Genomic DNA, 11,001 nt, shown 5'->3' with positions numbered 1-11,001 from the left:
GGCTTTGCTCAGGTCCTAATATGCCCCCAGCATGGGTCATATGTGTGATGTGTACCACTCCTGTCGTCTTCACCACATCCTTGAAGGGTACATATCAGTCACCCACTGTTACAGGCTCGAATACAGAGAGGTTAAGTAACTGGACTGAGGTCACACAGCGAGAGGTATGTTTTTTCACCAAGGTCAGCCTGATCCTCAATTCAGCCTGATCCTCAATTTTGCATACTTTTCCACCTTCAGCTCTACGAGTCTCTTTCCACCAGACCTTGACCTCCCATCTCTATAACCAGACCCTCTAGGCCCACCTGATTCAGAAGCGCATCCCCCCCATGGTTCCAAAATGTGTGGTTTTATTCCTGCCCTAAATCACTTTCAAACCATTGGGGACTCAAGTTCTAACCTCTTGTCCAGGTGAAGAATTTGGAATATTTGTAACACTGGTGGGGAGTGTAAGCCCCGTGTGGAGCCAGTACGGCTGCCATTCAGTTTCTCCCTAAGCTGGACTTGCCCTTCCTCTAGCTTGTATCTCCACTGCTGGTGTCGCCCCTGCGCAGCTCTCCTCCCACGCTGGAGCATTCTGTCTCCAGGCTCGCTACACATGCTCAGCTCTCCTCCCACAATAGAGCATTCTCTGTCCCCAGGTTCGCTCCACACTCCTGCACCGGGCCTTCACTTGTTTCCGTCTCCTCTTTGTAATGCCCACCCATTCTCCTAATTCCATATTCCAAATCCCACCTGTTCACTTAGGCCTACCTTAAGTGGCACCTCCTCCAGGAAGGCTTTCCTGATTTACCTTAATGGGAGATGGATTTCTCTAAGTCAAGCATTGACGCACTATGGCCCATGGGCCAAAACCACCCAATACCTGTTTTTGTAGATCAAATTTGTTAGAACACGGGAAGCCCCTTTCTTTTTTTGCATCATCTATATCTGCTTTCATGCTACGATGGCAAAGTTAAGTAGTTGTGACAGAGACCATAGAGCCAGCAAAGTGGAAACTGCTTACCAGTTTCTGGCCCTGTCCAGAAAAAAAGATGCTAGCCCCTGCCATAAGCCCCAAATGATTTTGTGATTTGTTTTTTCGCTGAGGAAGACTCTCCCTGAGCTAACATCTGTGCTAGTCTTCCTCTATTTTATATGTGAGCCACCATCACAGCATGACCACTGACAGATGAGTGGTGTAGGTCTGTGCCCAGGAACTGAACCAGGGCCACCATAGCAGAGGGTCCTGAACTTAATGATTAGGCCACCGAGTCTGGCCCTGTGATTTGTATTTTTTGTTCTGTTGTTGTTGATAGCTGTGTGTGTGTGTGAGTGTGCATGCAAGTGGGCATGCCCTATTGCGTCATGGGCAGGATGCTTCTATGCCCATGCTTCGAGAGGAGACTCAGTACCATTGGTAAGTAGTAAAAAGGCTAGATTCTGGTATCAGAAGGACATATTACCTGTGCAACCTAGGGAAAACTACTCAACCTCTCTTGTCCTTGGTTTCCTCATCTGCACCAGTGAGGGTACTACTACTGGCTTCAGACAAGCTCTGTGAGGGTTAAATGAAATAGTGTGTTCTCTGTCCTAGCACAGTGCCTGCCACACAGTAGGTGGTCAACAGACGTGTTCTCTTCTACTGGTGAGAAACTTGTTCCCATTTCTCCTGCGTCTCATCCATACCAACCCTGTAATTCCTGGCCCATCCCTGAGCCCAGTGGCTCCTTGACATTGATGTGGAAATCCTTGACATTGAACCTGAAACAAGAATGGGATGGGGGAAGGAGCAGAAGCCCCCTTGGCCTCAGCCTACCAGCTCATTTCACAGAGTGAGCCTCCAATGGCTGGAAACTTCCCGTCATTAGGAGCCTGGGCCGGGTTCCAGCTGGTGCCCTGGAGAGGAGAGGTTTCTCATCCCATTACCGCCTCCTAAGCCAGCCTGTCCCCCCAGGATTAAGATCTTATAAACATCAGCCAGGCCTCAGGGGTGAGCTGCTGAGGGCCCCCCATTGATTCCAGATGGAGAAGAGACTCCTTCGGAGGAATAAATGTTAACTTTCTCTTTTCAGGAAGGGAAAAACAACAACGGAGAAACCACAAAGAACAACGCAACCCAAGATGCCTCATGCAAACCACTTTGTTTCCTTCCCGAGACTTGGAGAGCAGGACATTATTTTGGGGGGACTGTGGGCCGAGAGCACAGGGATGCTGGCTCCGTGTCCTTCAGAGATCCCGCCAGGGCCAGCGTGGGTGGAGACGAGGGCCGGGGCCGGCTCTGGTGGTCTCGAGTGAAAATCTGCCACCACGGAGAGGAGAGGTGCCAGCAGGCGACCGAGTGGCAGGCTTTCTATGGAAGCTGCACTCTCAAACAAAGGCTTGAGGTCGCTTCATTTTTCTCCTATGGCCGTACGGCAGCTCCCGTCTCTATCTGGGCTTTGGGAAACCCCAGCAGACTCTGATCTAACGCTGCTCTTTTTAGTGAGAGGCAAACAGTCCATGTGCTGATGCTCCGGCACCTTCTTCTCTTTCCAGTGGAGAATCTTCTAGCGCCTAAGCTGAGGCCGCTGCTCACGTCAGGAACGGTGAACACAGCCCTCACCCCGAGATCACCACCTACCCACAGTCCCCTCTTGTGAGCCACGTCATAGTTTATTTCCATCACATAGAACATTGGTGGGATTTGTTTTCACATCTAGATATATAAATAGCCAAACTCACAATTTATAAATTACCTGGAATTCCTAAGTTGAGCACCTTGAAATATTTGGAAGAGCATAGGTTGTAAATTGAGACGACTAAGGTGTGCACTCCATTCAATCACTTCCCAGCTCTGTGGCTTTCAGCGAGTCACACAGCCTCTCTGAGCCACAATTCCATCCGCGGTAAAGTGGAGCATTAATACTAACCTCATGTGATTGTTGTGAGTGTGTGAAAGTGTTTACAAGACCTAAAAAAGCGAACAGCAGGGACCGGTAGTTGTTACTACTGCTAATAAAGAATGAGCCACCCCCTTGAATTAAAGGACAAATGAGGAATGCTGGTCCACGCAGAGTTCGAGAAAAAGCTCATTGGATTGGAAGGAGAAATAAAATCGCCAGACATGTAAAACCTCTTTTCTGTTAGAGGCCAAGAGTTATTATATAAAATATATATATACACACATTTATCCAACAAGTGTAGACCAGACTGGCTGAAATGGTTTTCTGTGTGTCAGGACTTATCAGAACCTTCCACTGGGATCACAAAGGGGCCCTTCAAACAAGTACCCCAGGGTGATGTGACCACTGGACTTGTTGGTCGGGCATCCTGGGGGACTTACAAATACCTCAGAGATAGGTGTAGAGTCCATTGGTAGGGAATAATAATAATGACAAAAGTAATATTATTTTTAGAGCTTACTGTGTGCCCGGCACCAGTTTGAGAGCTTTTTATGAGTTAACTAACAATTTCAGTAGAGTGGATGAAAAATCACAGGGGTGGCAAGGGTGCCAGGGTGCCATCAGGCTGAGAGACTCAAGACTTCAGCCAGAACTGGAGAAGGGCCCAGCTTCTGAATCTGCCCAACTGGGACCATTGTGAGGACGAAGACCTGGACCCCTCCCTTCTCTGTGTCCTGTTCCAGCTCAGGGCCTAGGTAGCACACGTAAAGCCTTGAAATTGTTCCAAAGCAGGGGTGATGTTTGCTGCAGTGGACCCCCAATGCAGGGCTGCCTCACTGAAGAACGTAAGTGATGGGAACATCTGATTTACCACATCATCAAATACGGTGCTGCCATTCACCAACAAAAGCAATTTTCTCTCTTCAGTGGGTCCGCCTTGTCTTCTGTGACTGTGAGCTCTCCTGTTTTGTTTTGTTTTTTTATCTTTTCCTAATTCGCACTCTTCCTCCTGCTCCTAGTTAAGCGAATTACCCAGACCACACACTCTCTCTTCTTTATTAGCTTTACCCAAACCCTCAGAAATCTCATCTGAGGACGTGCAAGGTCATCTCTAGGCAGAAGGGCCAATGAAACTGTCAGCCCCTTGGAGGCAGGGTCACAATTTTGTCTTCGTTTCTCCAAGACCTCTCTCACTAAATATTGAGCTCATAGTTGGATCATAGTAAGTGCTCATGATAAGTGAATGAATGAACGGATAGCTTCCAAATAGTTACCGTTAGTCCCCAAACCTCTTTCCTCAACTCCAGTCCCATATTTCCAGCTGCCAATTGGATCACATCCAGAAATGCATCCTTTCTTCAAGCAAAGAGAACTGGGATCCTCTGGAATCCCCCTTCCCCCGTCCACACAAGCTGATTCTCTTGAATTCTCTCTCCATTGTGGTAGGTCTGTCCACTCGATGGTTCAGGCATTGATCTTGGGGCTGTCTTCAGACCCTTCCTTGCCTTTGGAACTGAGCCATAGTGCCACACCAGTAGACTCCATGACCACTATACCCCCTCAGACTCTTGTCGCCTCTTCCCAAGGCTATTGAAATAGCATAACTACTGTCCTGACCTCACTCTCTTAATCATCTCATCCACTTTCCATTGATTCATTCAATGTTGATTGAGCTCCTATGTTATGCCAAGTGCTATCATGTTACTGAGGACAAAGCGGATCAAAGCCAGCAAATGGCCATGACCTCATTGCAGGATTTAAATGAGAAATAGCAGGAAAGTGAACATGACATTTTGGGCAATAAGTGCTGTGAATGAAATAGTCTGGGTGATATGATAGAGAGTGGTGGACTGGTGGGGAGGGGAGAAGGGAGATATTTATACGGGTGCTTATAGGAGACATGTCCAAGGAGGTGGTAGCTGAGCTGGGACCTGAATGAAAACAAGGTTCAAAATGTCTACAGAGGCACAGTCTAGTAGAAGGCCTTAAGAGGAGATCAGGTTTGGTGTGCTCAAGGGACAGCCAGCAAGGCTGGTGTGGCTGGAGCATGGTGAGCAATGGTGCACATGGATGGGAGATGAGACCAGAGAGGTATGCTAGTTATGATTCTTTCAGTGGACGATTCTCCTTTGCTATCTCTCCTGCACAAGAACTTTCCGTGGCTCCCTACTGCCAATTCTAGTCAAAAGAGTACTTTCCTCAGGCTCTTAGAGCTTCTCCCATGTGGACCTACTCATCTTTCTGCCTCAAAGTCACAGACTCCTCTATTCCTCATCTCCACCCTTCACAGAAAGAGATCCTGGACTCCAGGCTTTCTCCTAGTATTTCCTCCCCTGGTTTTACCCACCCTCATAACTCTTATCCAACCCACTGCCCCATTCCTCAGTGATGCAATGAGTAGAGACGCTCTCACAAAGTCATATTTTAATAGCTCCAATCATTCTGAATTAGAAGATGCGATGGCCAGATACGAGTGGATTTTGATTCTGCAAAAGAGTATATTCAGATAAGGGGGTGTGGAATGGGAATTTCACAAATCAAAGCGGAGTCAGTCTTGGCTCCTTCTCTGGGGAATTTGGGGAGGTTTGAATCAATGCAAGCGAGTCCTTTGCATCTCATCCATGTTCTGTGTCTCTGGCCTAGTGGAGATTTTCTCTGTATTATATATTTTTTAAAAAAATTCCACCTAAGTCTTGGCCTACTACTTGGAAAGTAATGTTTTCCATGCTGTAGCTGGGAAAATAAAGTCCAGGATAAAATAATTTACAGAAGACTGTGTGAGAAACCAATAGAGATGTGAGATTAGAATTGCCATCTCATTTATTTTCTGTAAAATGCAGGTCAGTGCAACTCTCCCCTTTATCCACCCTCCCAACATGTGCCCACACATGTGCGTGTGTGCACAAATACACATGCATGCATGCCCTCTGTCAAACAGTATGAACACGCTACATACCAATTCTGTTCCTTCTCAAAGTCTCCATTGCTGACCCTGAAATTCAGCCTAGTTAAGAAAATCAGTCCTGGATCCCCCAGAGCTGGCCTTGATTGGAGAATCTCCCTGTGGGGATGGTCACCAAACCTCTAAGCTGCTGGTTCTCCCCAAGAGTTGACCTCCATGACCCACTCTCTCTAGGGCTCTCTGCAGTCATTGTCACCAAGAGCAAAGAACATAATTTGCACCTCACTGGACCCATCCTTGCCTTCTCCAACCAAAGCTGAGACCATACTCTAGTCTACAAAAGGCCCCCTTACTCTCTTATATTAGTTTTCCATTGCTGTGACAATTGACCACAGACTTAGCTACACAGACCACCACCTGTGTATTAGCTCACAGCTCTTTAGGTCAGAGTTTGACCCTAATATTCCTGGTTCCTCTGCTCAGGGTCTCACACAGACTGAATGTCAATGTGTTGATGCCTTTAGACCCAACAATGATCATTATTCAAGCAAAAAAAACACACACGCATCCTTAATATTGAGCATTTACTCTATGCCAGGCATATTCCACCAACCACCTCGTTTGATTTTTCTAAAATTCTACGAGGTTTATTACTGTTTCTTGTTTTACCGACAAGGAAGCAAAGCCTTTGAGAAGTTAAGTAACATATTCAGTGGCATGCACTGAGAAGTGGTCCAAGCTGGGTTTGAACACTGTGCTATGCTGTTGCATCGAAGAAAATGTGGTGAACTCAGCATGGAGTCGAGTTGAGTGCACACTTTGTATGACGTTGGGACAGACAAGTCTTCTGTAGGCAAAATATGTTTCAGCAAAGCCAACCTCGGTGTGGTTGGGGAGGGATCTTGGGGGTTTCTCTGATCTGATCCATCCTTGGTCCATTTGCAACAGAAGAGGAGGGGAAGAGGTGGTGGCAATAGTGTTCTATCACTTATAAGTAGCCCGGAGGGCCAGAGCTCAGTGCACGTCCTTTCAGACTGAGGGTTTCTCTAAAGATCTTCAGCCAGGGCTTGGTGGAGTAGACCTCACAACACCTAGCTAACTGTCACTCGCTGACCTTATCATTCATTCAACCTGCCTTGGTGGAAGCCTCTCCACGTCAGGCCCTATGCTCTATATCAGGTCTGCAGGAATGGATCAGGGATCACCGATCATCTCCAGCAGCTCATGAGCACATGGAGGGGATGATTTGTTGTTGTCAGTGTCTTTCAGTTGATTCCAATTCCTAGTGACCGTGTGGACAGCAGAGGTGAACTCCATCCTAGTCCTTTTGTGCCATCCTCTCAGCATCCTTCCAGCGCTGTATCAGACACTGCTCCATTGCCATTCCTAGGGTTTTCATGGCCAGTTTCTTTGGAAGTGAGTGATCAGGCCCTTCTTCCTAGTCCGTCTCAGTCTGCAAGCTCTGCTGAAACCTGTCCTCCATGGATGATCCTGCTGGTATTTGAAATCCTGGTGGCATTGCTTTCATCATCACAGCAATTTGCAGCTGCCACAGTATGATGACCCACAGATGGGTGGTGTGGTTCTCTGACTGGTAGATGAACCTGGGCCACAGCAGTGAGAGGGCTGATTCTCAACCACTAGACCACTAGGGCTGGTCGAGGAAATGCAGTTCCAAGAAAGTCATGTTGTAGACGGAGATGAGCGCTAAGATAGAAGTCCACGCACAGTGGTGGCAAGGGCAGGTGAGCAGTTCAGGGAGAAAGGTGGGCTGTGGGGAGGCAGGTGGCATTCTCAGGGGGATCTTTGAGTTGTCTTAAAAATGAAAGGATGACATTCCAAGCAGAATGAATAGATGAGTTTTCAGGCATGGAAGCCTGAAAACAGCATAACTCAATTAGGAAGTTGTGAGAAAAAGCACACCGCTGTAGGAAAAGCTGGCGAGGAGCGGAAAGGAGATGAGGAAAAAAGACAAATAGGGGTAGACCACAGTGGTTCTTATCACTCCATAAACGGATTTGAGGGAGAGGACCATGTCTGAAAATGTCACCTTACAAACATTTCATCCAGGAGGCGCCTGCTCCTGGTGGCCATCCTTTTGCCCAGAGTACATGCCCGGCTGCACAGTTGAGAAATCAGTCTCGGCTGGTAAAGGTGCAAGAGAAGAGGAGGGTGTGAGGGCGAAGCCACAGCATGCCAGGGCACCAGAGATGCTGCACTCAGTAAGCTTTCCCAGGTCAGTGACACTGTGAGCCCCACCTGAAACCAGACCCCAGTTCTCCCCCAGTAATGAAATTGGGGGGTGGCTTTGGCCAACAGAAGACCACATACTAAAGTAACAGCATCAGAAAGGAGATCAACCCAACATGCCCTGCTACTTAACTGCGTGCGTGTGCACGAGTGCATGTGTGCGCTCCACACTAAAGGATTATCAGTTAAGAACAGTGACGTGCAGGCCATGTCTCCCTACAGCACTGGCCTGGAGAAGATTCCAGAGATGGGTGCAGCGATGTCAGGGGTCTGTGGCAAGCCCCCAGCGGCCTCCAAGTATCGGACAAGTTTTTCTCCACTCAGGGCCCGGGTTTCTCATCTTTGCAACAAGTTCTCCCTCACTCTGACTATCTATGATTCTCAGGTTGGAATCACTTTTTTTAAAATATTTTTTTATTTTCCACTTTTGGCTCCCATATAAGAGGGATGACAATGTAACAGGGTAAAAAAACATCGACCAGGGCAGGTGCCACTCTTGACCTACCCCCTGCCCCTGGACAGACTTGGGCCCTCTGTTCACAGCCCTGAGAATCTGTACTTCAGTCCACTTCAGCTGCTATCACAGAATACCACTGAGTGGGTAGGTTATAAATGACAGAAATTTATTCCTCACACTTCTGCAGGCTAGAAGTCCAAGATCCAGGTGCCAGCAGGTGTGTCTGGGAACCTCTCCCTGGTTCATAGATGACCATCTTCTTGCTGTGTCCTCACTTGGTGGAAGGATGGAGGGAGCTCTCTGAGGTCTCTTTTATAAGAGCACTAATACCTTTCATGGGGGCTCCACTCTCATGACCTAATTGTCTCTCGAAGGCCCACCTCCTAATACATCTCACTGGGGGTTAGGATTGTATAGATGTATTTTGGGGAGACACATACAATCAGTCTCCAGCCCTCAGCTTCCTCATCAGTGAGATGAACATTTCACACCTGGGTATTAGGGCTGTTTTGAGGCTCAGAGAAAATAAGTCACATAAAACGGCCATCACAAAGCCTGTGCCCAGGGAACTGTGGCAGGAATGATTTGCTGGACTTCTGTCTCTGAGCCCACAAGGATTGAGCTGGTCAACTTGGTGGAGGCCCATTGGCAAGACACCTGGATAAATGTTTTGGTCACCATGGCCAGCTGGGGTCTCCACCTCATGGCCTTTTGTCTCCCCACACCAGTGGAGTCGGCACTAAATTCACCTGAAGGTAGGATTCATTCTCTTTGGCTATAGGGCATCCAGGACAATTTCAATGGAAATAGGAAGAAAGGAAGGAAGGGCACTAAAAGAAAAACATGGAGGAAAGGGCCAAACAGCAGGAGAGGAGATTTTTCAATCAGTGATCTGGTCTGAAACCTGAGTGTAGTCGGCCAGCGTGCACCCTCGGGAACTACCTCCACCTCTCCCTGGCCTGCTGGCTGTGTGGCCTTGGCAGGTTGCCCAAACTTCTCTGTGCCTCATTTCCCTCATCTGTAAAGTGGGTGTAGTCATAGTACCTACCCATAGGGATGGTGTCAGGATCAAATGAATTAATACATAAAATATTTAGCATGACACCTGCAAGAAGTGCCAGATAAGACGTAGCTTCTCTTATAATAACACCTATTATTGCAGAGGTAGCGATCAGGGGGCAGAGAGGTAAGGGCTGCCCAGGCAGACAGGACTGCCTTGCGGCAAAGCGAACCACCAGCTCAGGCTGCAGGCTGTGGACGTATCCCTTCTCCTCCTCAGCCAGAGGCGCAGTATGGAAACGAGGAGGCCTTCCCAACCAGTAGGGGGTCCCTTTCTTGGCTGGTCAATTTTCAGAGCAAAGGCGCTGGCCATGGGGATCACAGATTCAGCGTTGTCACTTATTGTGGAGTAAGGGGGTATGGAGAGATGGAGGTTTTAGGACAGACTCAGTGCTTGCCCACTTGTTCGACCTTCCTTCATTCACGGAGTCCACTAAAGCCTCGCTACTCAAAGGGTCCTTCAGGGACCAGTAGAACCCACATTACCTGAGCGCTTGCTAGGAATGTGGAATCTCGGGCCCTACTCCAGACCTACTCAGTCAGAATCTGCATTTAACAACGGTTCCTATGCACATTAAAGTTTGGGAAGTTCTGCTGCAGGATGGGGTCTCTGAATTCAAACGGTCTGCGAAAAAAATTGCCCTCTCAGCAGTTAGGTATGGCGGGGGCATTTATTCAGTGCCCCACATGCCACATCCCATCTGGCCCTCAAAGGAAGACTTATCAGTATTCTCATTGCAGAGATGAGGAAACTAAGGTCCGTAGAGTGAATCCTTGTGCCTGCGGTCACGCAGGTTTTAAGGGCTCGACGGGGAATGTGAAGGCACGTCTGGTTGACATTGCTTTCCTTTCGAGTCATCCCACTGCCTTCCAAGTTGGAGGAATCAACGAAGATGAGAAGGCTTTCGGTGAAATAACTAAAGCTCTTTCTCTTTTATGTGTGTTGAACTTGAGCCCACCTTGAAGGTAAATCCTGGCTGACTCAGAGCTTTGCCTATGCGTTTTCTATGTCAGCAAGAGACTGTCTTTATATGGGATTCTAGAGACATCATCTGGGAGCCAAGAATGCTCACCTTGACTCCCAATATGGCTCGTCATGTGCCTGAGGTATGTTGTTACTCTCTGCTTTGCTTCTCGTCTGTGCAGTCGGGGATGAGTGATGGAATGCTGGTCTTAAAAGTTCACGTGAGAAAGGGAGATAAATCCCAAGTGTTGGAAATTAATCTACATAAAGTACAAAGTTTAGGTCCATTGATAAATGTACACGAGTTGCCAGGATGTTTTCAATGCCTTACTTAGATAGGAGCTTCTGAATACTTCATCACTTTTGATCCTCATCATGGTCAGCTTATCGAATCCCTTTTATAGATGAGGAAACTGCAGCTTGGGGAAGGTAAGTGGCTCCCCAAACGCTCACAGGTAGTTAAGGACGGACTCAGAGTCGTCAACTGACTGTCCTGGAGTCTTGC

The sequence above is a fragment of the Equus quagga genome, chromosome 20, assembly GCF_021613505.1.
Source record: "Equus quagga isolate Etosha38 chromosome 20, UCLA_HA_Equagga_1.0, whole genome shotgun sequence".
Classification (NCBI taxonomy): Eukaryota; Metazoa; Chordata; class Mammalia; order Perissodactyla; family Equidae; genus Equus; species Equus quagga.
This window is presented reverse-complemented; position numbering follows the sequence as displayed.